Genomic DNA, 11,054 nt, shown 5'->3' on the forward strand with positions numbered 1-11,054 from the left:
AGAATTAACTTGCCTTTGATTCTAGTGCCTTCGGTCCTTGCACGTCGGTCTCCACACTTGGCCAGGATGGCTGGGGGAGGGAGCGAACAGGTATGCCTTTGCTTCATGAAAAAGTGAGGGGCTTCTCTAACACTCAGATCTGTGGTTGCCGAAATATAGTCCCTGTTTGACTCCCAGCTGCCCCACCAATGTTGCCGAGGAGTAAATGAACATATATAAATATAAAAATGTGGTGAAGTGACTTGTCACTTTTGGGTAATAAAGCGGGGTAGCTAAGAGTAATACAGAAGAGAAGGGGGGTATGCTAACCTGTTACCAGGATTAAATTTGGGATAGATGTCCTATGTTTTATAGGTCTGGGGTGACACAAACCTGTTAATTTGACATAAACGAATAAATTTCTTGTTCTTGAGCGCACCTGGCTGGGCACCTACCTTCGCGCTTTCGCTGGGGTCAGGCTGATGCGTCCAGACCTCTTCGCCTAGGTGTGGACCTGTGGGGTTAGGCAGAATTAGCTCCACCTTGGGAGGAAGGAGGTGACGCGTCCTCTTCGGGCCCTTCTCCTGGAGTTGCCACGGAACTGCTCACACCACTGCCAAGCCCAGAACGGAGGGACAATTAGAAACCAGAAGTGCAAGGTTCGGTGCCCCGAGGTGAACTTTATTTAAATGAATTCAAACAATGGAGACTGCTTTTACTTTATTTATCTTCAAGGTTATTCTCTATGTCCCAAACTTGGCTGCCCGTGCGACAGTTCCCGGACTTCAATGCTGGGTGCCCTGCCCGGGGGCTGCCTCCCGTCCCTTCCCAGCGCTGTCGCGCGAGAGCAGGTGGGTAAGCAGAGGGAGCTCCTGTTATTCCTCTGGTGTGTATTTGGTGGGAGCTGAAGGCTCCATTAGGATCATTTCCCTGAAGTTCTGACTGGTGAGAAATTCTCCTACAGCCTGGTCTTGGCGACGTTTCTCTAACAAAGCCAGGAACTTATTTGGCATCTGTTTCTCTGGAACTCAAAACGATTAGCAGATGTGATCCAATTACCCTCCTCAGTCCCCAGAGTAGCAGGCAGCAGGGCACATCCGCCGTTAGAGCTGTAGGATCCCCAGGATGGAGGCGAAAGGTCCCTTCCAGGTCATGTGTTGATTTGTGGTGGAAACTTGGGATCTCTTGCCTTTCAGTCAAGTTTCTTGTGGCCTGGTCTTCACAGGGCATGGTTTGCTTAGTCTCCAAAGACACACTCCCCCCTGAGGGACTGTAGTCCTCCATAAAGCTAGGATACAGATGGAACAGGAATACAGTTCTCAAGGTCTACACTTATTCTACCTGCTCAGAGAATAAAATAAATTCGGAACTGTAGCCAGAATGTTCTAGAATTCCTTACCCTAGATGCAACCGCAAAGTAGAATGACTGTGACTAAGGCTTATAATTAGGGCAAATATTTGACTTATCTTGCTGAACATGACCCTTTGAGAACAGAAGAGGTTACCATTACCGTTCAGCAGGTTTACACTGAGGCTGTCCTGGGTAAGCCAGGGTTGTGTAGTCATTGTACTTACGATGGTGGTGGCGTGGGTATTATCTCCCAGAGTGGGTGCTTGGCACATTCCATTCATTAAGTTAAAATGGAATGAAATCCTATTGTCGGTGCTGTGAGAGAAATAGATTTATAATAGGCATGTGCCTGCTATTCTCAAGCAGTTTACAGAGTTGGGAAAGAGAGAGCTCCTACTGAAAATCAGGACAGCACCGGTGTGTTTTTTCTATCAGTCTCTACGCTCGTGATTTTAATCTCGTAGATTATCAGCACTTCCTTATTTGAAAGGAAATGTCGTCAGGTCTTTGTTAACTTCATTAAGTGAGATATATATTACAGAAATTCTGTTAGTTTTAGAAAGTGTTTTCCTTTTGCAGTTGATTATACAGATGTTTTCAATTACATTCTTTTTATGGACCATAACAATACGAGGTCTGATGGAAATATTTTAATGGTAAAATATAAATTTTTTTTTATAAAACTGTATTCACTTAATGTAAATAAACGTATTACTTTGTGTAGTGCTTTTTTTTAATCCTCACCGGAGGACATTTTTCGATATTTTGTTCAGATAGAGTGGGAGGGGGAGAGAGAGAGAGAGAAACATCGATGTGAAAAGGACACATCGAGTGGTCGCCACCCACACGACCCAACCAGGGCCGGGGACAAACTGCAACCGAGGTACATGCCCTTAGCGGGAACCGAACCTGGGTCTCTCAGGACCGCAGGCCAAGGCTCTAACCGCTGAGCCAAACTGGCCAGGGCGCTTTTTTTTTTTTTTTTTCTGTATTGATTTTAGAGAGAGAGGAAGGGAGAAGGAGAGAGAGATAGAAACATCGATAAGAGAGAACATCGATTGGCCGCCTCCTGCACGCCCCCTCACCGGGGACTGAGCGCACAACCTGGGCATGTGCCCTGACCAGGAATCGAACCTGCCCTCGACCTCTTGGTGCATGGGTCAAGGCTCAACCACTGAGCCACATCGGCCGGGCCCTTGGCGGTGCTTTAAAGTTTACAAATCAGTTTAACATAAATACTCAAATATTCGCCAGGGGAGGGACCTTCTTCACCTTCCAAGGAAAACTTCAGTACCTAGAACAATATCTGGCGCATACAGGCTACTCAACAAACGCTTGAAATGACTACATTTTTTATAACATTTTCATTTATTTTGTCCTGGGAACCATTTATTCAAATAAAACTACATAGATTTAACAAACAAAACCAGTTACAGTAGAATTTTTGTGGCGAAAAACAGGGCATGGCCTTGAGGTTGATCCCCCCCCCCCCCTTGTAACCACCACCCTCAGAGCAGATATGAAAACTACTCATCAAAGATTTGCAGTCTTGGAGACAGAAAGAGCATTAGATCACATAGAGAGCTCGTTTTGTCTACAGATGGACAAAATGGAGCCCAGTGACTCTGAATAAAATGCCGAAGGTCTCTGCTGTGCGACATGGCCAGGACAGGCCCTCAGATGTCCTGGCTCCAGGGCAGACATTTTCCCATTATAACCAGAGGTAGATTAAAGGGAGTGTGAGCTGGGTGAGCCAGGTAGCTCTGGGGGAAGCCAGTTTGCTAGGGCGCTGGACATTACTGGAAAGGTAACAAAGATGGAATAAATTATAGGTGACTGAAAGCCTACCGAATTCGGTCGGAAGAAATATTTTGATAAGTCATATACATGAAAGGTGAGGTCCTTCCAGGTGATGTGTTTGAGAAACTGCAGATAACTAGTCTCCAAACTGCTTTCCAGGGAGGATGGGTCTGGTTACCCACAGGGCCTTTGTGTCACTAGTTTGAGTGGTCAGATTTGAGGTCAGACTTACTGATTGAAGAACTGAGCAGAGGGCTTTCTTTCAAATAATTGTTAAACAATTGCTTAAAGAAACTCAAGGCTGGGTGGGTCCAGTAAGAGAACTACGGTTTTCTCACTTGCATGTAAGGAACTGAGACTCTTCCCTTTAGAAACAAATGTGATAGGTTGTAATACTGCAATATAGATAAACTGAGAGACTGCAAATGTTTTTCCAATATTGCCCTCACCAAAAGAAGGTAAAAATATGTCAACCTGATGATAACTTTTAAAGAATTGTACCAAAAATTCAGGCTATTTTAAAAAGTTTAAAATGGGCTTCAGTCCACAAAAATAAATGAATCAGTATCATTGAATGTTTCTCATGCTATTACAGTAATGCTTTTGATTATAGCATGCTGTAGAAATACGTTTGATGTCACAATTAGTATATATATATGTGTGTGTGTGTGTGTATGTGTATATACACACACACACACACACATAAAACTATTGACAAAAACAGCAGTATTATGAAGCGGTGCTTACCTTTACACATATTGCACTTTTATGGATTTTATTCTATTTTATTGTGTTTAAAAAGTGCTATTCTTGACTCTGAAGAAGTGATTTCACTATTATGTAATGGGTCATTATGCAAAGCTTGATAAACAGTGCTGCAAACAATATGAGAAGAATCAAAGGTAACCATTCTGCTGAAGGACTTTGTAGTCTACTTGGGGAGAGAAACTTAACTTATAAGCCATTGGAGAATATTTTAAGACTATAATTAATTAGTTGTGTGATGTAATTGAAAAATGATGGATATTCAGCTTTTATCGTGTGTTTGCTATTTTGAAATATGCACGTCTGAGGCAAAAAAAACAGCTTCTCAAAAGTATGCTTAGTTTATACTGTGTGTCATGTTCCAAAGATGCACCTTTTTACGTATTCTAACATCTCTGAAACTGGGGTGCATCTTACAATTGATGGTATTTTCCAGTAACTACTTAGGGCAGCTCATTCATTTGTCATTGTCTGGGCATAGGCCATCTTGATTGTCACGGCTGGTGGTGTGGCTGGGCAGCCGAAACCTCACCATCTCATGCTATTAGCCGTCTGAGGAAGGAATGTGACTTTTCTAACAAGGAATTCAGTCCTAGTCTAGTAACAGCAGGTGAGTGTCAGCATCAAAATGTGCACAATGTTGTTAGCAGCTTGGAGAAACATCTCAGAAGCGACAGTGGTGGCGACCTCTGAAGTAAAAGGCCACCCCCCCAAGACCACTGCTGACACGGAAGCCAATGCTATGTGGTGAACCCAGGGGAAGCTCTGAGCCAACAGGTGATCTGGGGTGTCTGTTCTCATTCACTATCTATATGTGAAGGGTATATGATAAAAGTCTATGTCTACATAAGTCTAAGAGAACTTTGTAAAGGGGGTATAAAATAAAATTTCTATGTGATAAGAAAGCATTGTATTGTTTAATCAACAGTATTTTTCTTAGTGGCACATAAAATATTAATGGCATCTTATACTCATGATTAGTCATAAGTAAATGCATGTTAAATACCACAATGCAATACCTCTACACAGCTACCAGAATGGTTAAAATGAAAAAGACTGACAGAACTAATTACTGGTACGGGTGTGGTACAATTGGAACTCTCATGCGTTGCTCGTGGGACTGAAAAATTCTATAGTCACTTTGGAAAACAGTTTGTCACTTTTAAAAATAGTTAAACACACACTTAGCATATGACCCAGCAAGTCCGTTTTTGAGTATTAAGGAAAGAGAAACGAAAACATGTTCTCACAAAGACTTGTATGCAAATGGTCATAGTAGACCCAAATTGGAGACCATCCAAATGTCTATCAACTGTCAATAGAAAAATAAATTGGGGTATGCATGTATAATGAATAGTATTCAGCAGTAAAAATGAATAAATTATACACACATACAGCATCATGGATAAATCTTAAAAATGAAAACGCCAGGGTAGCTCAGTTGATTAGAGCACCATCCTGATACACCATGGTTGCAGGTTCCATCCCTGGACAGGGCACATACAAGAATCAACCAGTAAGTGCATAAATAAGTGGAACAACAAATCCAAGTCTCTGTCTCTGTCTCTGTCTCTGTCTCTGTCTCTCTCTCTCTCCCCGTCTCCCCCAAATCAATGATGAAAAAAAAAAAAAAAAGCCAGATGCAAAAGTCTTCATATTATGTAACGTCAGTTATATGGCATTCTACCATTGATGATAGAAAACAGATCACCAGTTGCCAAAGAGCAGGGCCTGGGGTGATGAGGCCACAAAGTTGTTTGAGAGAACTTGCTGAGATAGTGTAATTGTTCGTTGTCATAACTGTGGTGGTCATACAACTACATCCACTTGTCAATGCTCTTTGAATCGTATACTTAACACTCGTAGTTTTTTCTGTATATAAATTATACATCACTAAAACTAATAGAAAAGTAAATGAAAAATGATGGTATCCTACATTTTATGAAATACGGTTTTTTTTTTTTTTTTTTTTTTTTTTTAATGAATTTTTATTTATTTTTTTGTTACAGATATTTTACCTTTTTACCCCATTGGCACCCCCCACCCCCACCCCTCCACCCTGTCCCAGGCTTAGTTGTCCATGTCCATTGGTCATGCATACATGCATATAAGTTCGGTGGTTTATCTCTTCCCACCCCCCCACCCCCCATCCCCTCTTCTGAGGGATGTCAGTCTGTGCCCTACTTCCATGTGTCTTGGTCTACTGTATTCCTCAGACTGTTATGTTCATTATATTGAAATACGGTTTTTTTCTTTATTTTAAAACAAATATTGAGAATAACAAAAGCAGAGAAGGATAAATCACTTAGATTTGCACTATACAAAAATAACCATTAAAAAATGTTAGCACACTGCTGGTGCGAATGCAGACTGGTGCAGCCACTACGGAAAACAATATGGTGTTTCCTCAAAAAATTTAAAATGGAACTACCATTTGACCCAGTGATCCCACTTCTAGGAATATACCCTAAGAAGCCTGAAACACCAATCAGAAAGAATATATGCACCCCTATATTCATATCAGTATTATTTACAATCACTAAGATCTGGAAACAGCCCAAGTGCTCATCAGTAGATAAATGGATATAAAAGCTGTGGTACATATACACAGTGGAGTACTATGTAACTGCAAGAAAGAAAGATCTCTTACCCTTTGAGACGACACGGAGGGACCAGAGAGTGTTTTGCTAAGTGAAATAAGCCAGTCAGAGAAAGACAAAGAAAGTATCACATGATCTCACTTATTTATGGAATGTAATGAACAAAATGCTAACAATCAAAATAGATCCAGAGACATGGAAGTAGTGAACAGACTGACACACCTCAGAGGGAGGGGAGGTGGTGGTGGTGGGAAGAGATAAACCAAAGAACTTATATGTGCCTAACCAATGGACACAGACAACACTGTGGTGAAGATGGGGGGGTGGGGGGGTAGTGGGGAGGAGAGTGTCAATGGGGGATAAAGGAGGAACATCTGTAATAAAAAAAAAAAGTAAAGTGTTTGCTTAGTACTCTAGAAGGTCAAGAAATAAAATATACAAAGATATACAGAACAATTTTTGAAAAAAAAGATTAGAAGCTGTCTGGTGGGTAGATTTTATGCTATGTTAATTTTTGACCTATAATTAAAGTAGTAAAACAAACAAAAAAAGTTATTGTTTTCCCTTTTAGTCTATTTTCACATTTTCCCCCTCTGTGTAGTTATAGTACAAATGGCTTTCCTAACTTTTCCTTGTGGGGTTTATATTAGACACTGTATAAACTGAATGAGAGGTTTTCTTACTTTCCTATGGTTGACCTTATTTAGGCTAAAGTATCCAAAGGTTTTTTATGTTTGGATTTCTATAACATCTCTCTGTAGAATGTGACCTAAAGAATTGGAAATATTTATAGTACTTATTTTAAATCACCTTTTTCAAGAATATTGGATTTTGGTCATTGAGAAAGAACTGTGGTACAGAACAAAAATATATTATTTAGCCCGGCCGGTGTGGCTCAGTGGATTGAGCATCACTCCATGGACTGAGAGGTCCCAGTTCAGTTCCAGCTCGATCCCGGGGGTGGTGAGGTGGTGGTGCAGGAGGCAGCTGGTCAATGTTTCTCTCTCACGTGGATGTTTCTCTCTCTCCCTTCCTTTCTCTCTAAAAAATTCAATAAAAACATATTTAAAAATGTATATATTATTTAGAGGGAATTTTAGAACCAAGGCCTAAAGATAGGAATCATTAGATATATACTGAGATATATACCATAGTTCGGTGATGCATGAACCTTGTTGAGTGGCTGTTCATGGAACCTTTCAGTTAATTTTATTATTAGCTTTAAAAAATCTTGTAACTGATTCTGTAGGCTCTCCTTAGCAAACAAAGGGATCAGCAGTGGCATAAATGGAATTATTCCCAACTTGCCCTCCTGCTAGTACCTACCTCATAGACTTGCACAGGGGACGTGGCTTCAGCATGTTTGCTTTTAACCTGTGGTTGTGAGCTCAGGCCCAGCAAGGGCTGCGATGAGGAAGTTTAAAGGAAGAGAAGGTCCAGACCCTCGCCCTTGGGATGCAGGCTATTCTGACACTGACTTTTGATGCACTTTGTTTTGTACAATCAGTTGTGTTTCACAGATGGCCCTCTGGCTGTGAACGGGGTGAAGGCCCACGTGGGCTCAGGTGACTTGCTCCTAAGAGCCAGGTAGACGCAAACATTCCTGGGCCGGGACATGGGCGGGGGAAGTGGGTTCCAGCTATGACCCTCTTCTGGTGCAGACAGGGGCCAGGAGCTTCTGAATGTGGAGACTGAGTAACTACAAGGCTAAAGGCATCTGCAGTCTAGTTCCTGAGCCCACGGTCTCTCTCTCTTTCATTGAGGATTTAGTGGAGTGTCCTTTACTCTGTGTCTTTCTTTAGCGACTGTTACATACTAGGGGCCTTCATAGGGTATCTCATGTAACCCTCACTACCACCTCAAGAGAAAGCTTCTCGTTCTCATTGTAGAGATCAGGAAGCTGAGGCCCAAGAAGGCCCAGGACCTTGCTCACAGCCACACGATTGGTCAGTGGAAATGGGCCGCCTTTACCGCAGCGCGGGGCCTTCTTCCCGCTCCACTGCGAAGGGAGCCGGTGCCTTCCGACGGGGATGAGAGGGAGGAATCTGATCTCATCACCCTGCTTCCATGGAAACGAATTTCCTCAAAAGTTTAAAATAGGAAATTCTATTTTCTTATGGTGTGAGGTCTTGGACAAGTCTCCCTTTTCCCCTTTTTCCATAAGAAGAAAAAAAGTTACCTACAAGTTACTTGATGTCTCTGAGCCCCCGTTTCTCTCTCTGTAAAATGGGGATAATGACAGTACTGATCTCACAAGGTGGTTATGGAAGTCGGGTGGAGAAAATGTGGGGAACGCTCTGAACAAAGGCAGAACTTCAGGTGGTTGTTACGATCACTGCTGTGCCCAGAGAGTGTTTTACAGGCAGTGGGAAGTGGGGGCAGATGTTTGTATGTGGAAACACCCCCCTTACTTTTGCACTTAACCTCACTAACCAGAGAACTTTTTTAATGATATTTTTGAACTGAAAAAAGTCTTCTAACGTCCTTACTTTATTATTATTTTTTTTGTGTGTGATGAGAAAATGAATGTAGAGAAAATTCAGTAGCTAGGAAGATTATTGACTGAAGATGCTTTGGGAAATTATGTTCAGTTTTCTCTCAATTTGACTTTATTAAAAAAAAAAGGAAAGCCTTTTGCTGTCATTCAGTGTTGAAACAAACTGTAGAGTTTTGGAATACAAAGAGTGTTAATAGATATGAGTATCTAATTTTTTTTTATCTTCACCCGAGGACAATTTTCGATATTTTGTTCAGATAGAGTGGGAGGGAGAGAGAGAGAAACATCGACGTGAAAGGGACACATGGAGTGGCTGCCACCCACACAACCCAACCAGGGCCGGGGACAAACTGCAACCGAGGTACATGCCCTTAGCGGGAACCAAACCCAAGTCTCTCCGGACCGCAGGCCGACGCTCTAACCACAGCCAAGCCGGCCAGGGCTAAATTAATTTTTTGATGTCATGTAGAATTGTTGAATTCCCCCCTCGTCCCACTTTTACTTATTTATTTTGCATTAGAATAAGAAGAAAAGGCTTTGACAGCTAAATCTCACCTCATAAAGGAGCAAGTTTGAAGACAAATATTCAGATTACGGACAGATATTATTTGAGTGCTGTATATAAAACATGACATCCTACCCATCGACTTCATGCAAGTCCCACGTAGTAGTTTTGCAGAACTGGGCTGAAGGTACAGAAATAGATCGTCCCATCGGTGTGTTTGCAATGAGAAGACCCTTGCTGATAGCACAGCATCCACTTAGAACGTTTAGTTCCACAGCATTTCTCGCAAAGCACTGTATTACAGCGACAGAAAGACGACCGGACACCTCGTCTCTGTGGAAAGCAGTCACTCAGGAAAGGAAAAAGGGAGAGAAGAACACCATATGCCCACAGCTGATTGGGCAGGGAAAGTCTGGGCTGCATGCTGGGCACGGAGCTTGGCAAGTGTGGTCTGCTGAAGCCAGGACCTCGGCTCATCTAGATATGGAGGGTCTGTGACCGCTGGGACCCTCATGGGGGATCAACTTCGGGCCTGGCTGCCTTCCCAAAACACTTTCATTTCAATGAACCAAATTTAGGCGAGGGCTTGGCCTCTCTTGGTGGTGTCGATCTCCAGCTGGGGTTTGGCGGTTGTACTGTAGCAACTGTTTTATGGTTTGAGTTCTGCCTTTGATTACGTAATCTTTGCACTATTTTAACACAGTTCACTTCCCTTTTTCTTTCAGTTTGGAATGAAGACTAGGACACAGAGTGTATAACGGTGAGAGATGTCGGGAGCGAAAATGGAAATAAATGGAATTTACAGCTATTATATAAAGTGACAGTCTTACTGGACTGTCATGTCCCCAACAGGGACGATTTCTGTCTGCTCTGCACAGCCCTTTCTCGGCTGACCTACAGAAAAGCCCCGATCTTACATGCTATAAGTTAGAAAGACCCTTCCACCCTAAAATTACCTTTCCAGATGATGCAGGAGACTCAGTAGTAAGTTTCCCTGCCAAAGGGCACTGAGCTAGTTCTAAAGATCGCTAATGGAACTTTCTCTTCTTTCAGAGATGGTCAAAGGGCATTTCGAGTATCCCCAGTGAAGAATTCAAGACAAATATGAAGCTCCCAGTAGGGCACTGAAGCTTGGATACCAGTGATGATGCCATTTATAATGGAAAGAGGGACATTAAAAAATTGGTATTTAAAAATATGAGCACATTTTATTAATGAATGAATATTTCAGAGAGAGTAGTTACTGAGACTGAGCTAATTCAAGGTTTTCAGTGATAAGGTTATCATATAAAAAGGAGGGAGAGTAGAAAATGTGTAAAGGTTATAATGATTTTTGTGGTTAAAATTACAAAGTGAAAGTGTTTTAAGGAGAGAAGAACTCAGCTGTATTTGTAGTTGGCAATATATTGCAAACTGTTGTTCGAGTAAATCGGCTCCTGCTTATCCCTAAATACAGAGCCTGTCTACAGTTTCGGTTTCTGTTTTCCCGAAGAAATCACAAAGCAGTTACTGCGTTTAGCTTGACTGCATCAATCTTTCTCCTGGGCGTGGCTAAGT

At 42.0% G+C, this 11,054-nt stretch overlaps 1 long non-coding RNA gene across 1 annotated transcript in view; it reads left to right on the forward strand.

The window, feature by feature from the left end:
- LOC118642899 overlaps nucleotides 1-10,696 on the forward strand; it is a 33,432-nt gene extending 22,736 nt beyond the window's left edge. Inside the window, exons 4-5 of the long non-coding RNA XR_004961814.1 lie at nucleotides 10,223-10,257; nucleotides 10,551-10,696. This is a non-coding gene — a long non-coding RNA (uncharacterized LOC118642899). The remainder of the gene's footprint in view (nucleotides 1-10,222; nucleotides 10,258-10,550) is intronic.
- The last annotated feature ends 358 nt before the right edge of the window (nucleotides 10,697-11,054 follow it).

This window comes from Molossus molossus, unplaced genomic scaffold (assembly GCF_014108415.1).
Source record: "Molossus molossus isolate mMolMol1 unplaced genomic scaffold, mMolMol1.p scaffold_m16_p_3, whole genome shotgun sequence".
NCBI lineage: Eukaryota > Metazoa > Chordata > Mammalia > Chiroptera > Molossidae > Molossus > Molossus molossus.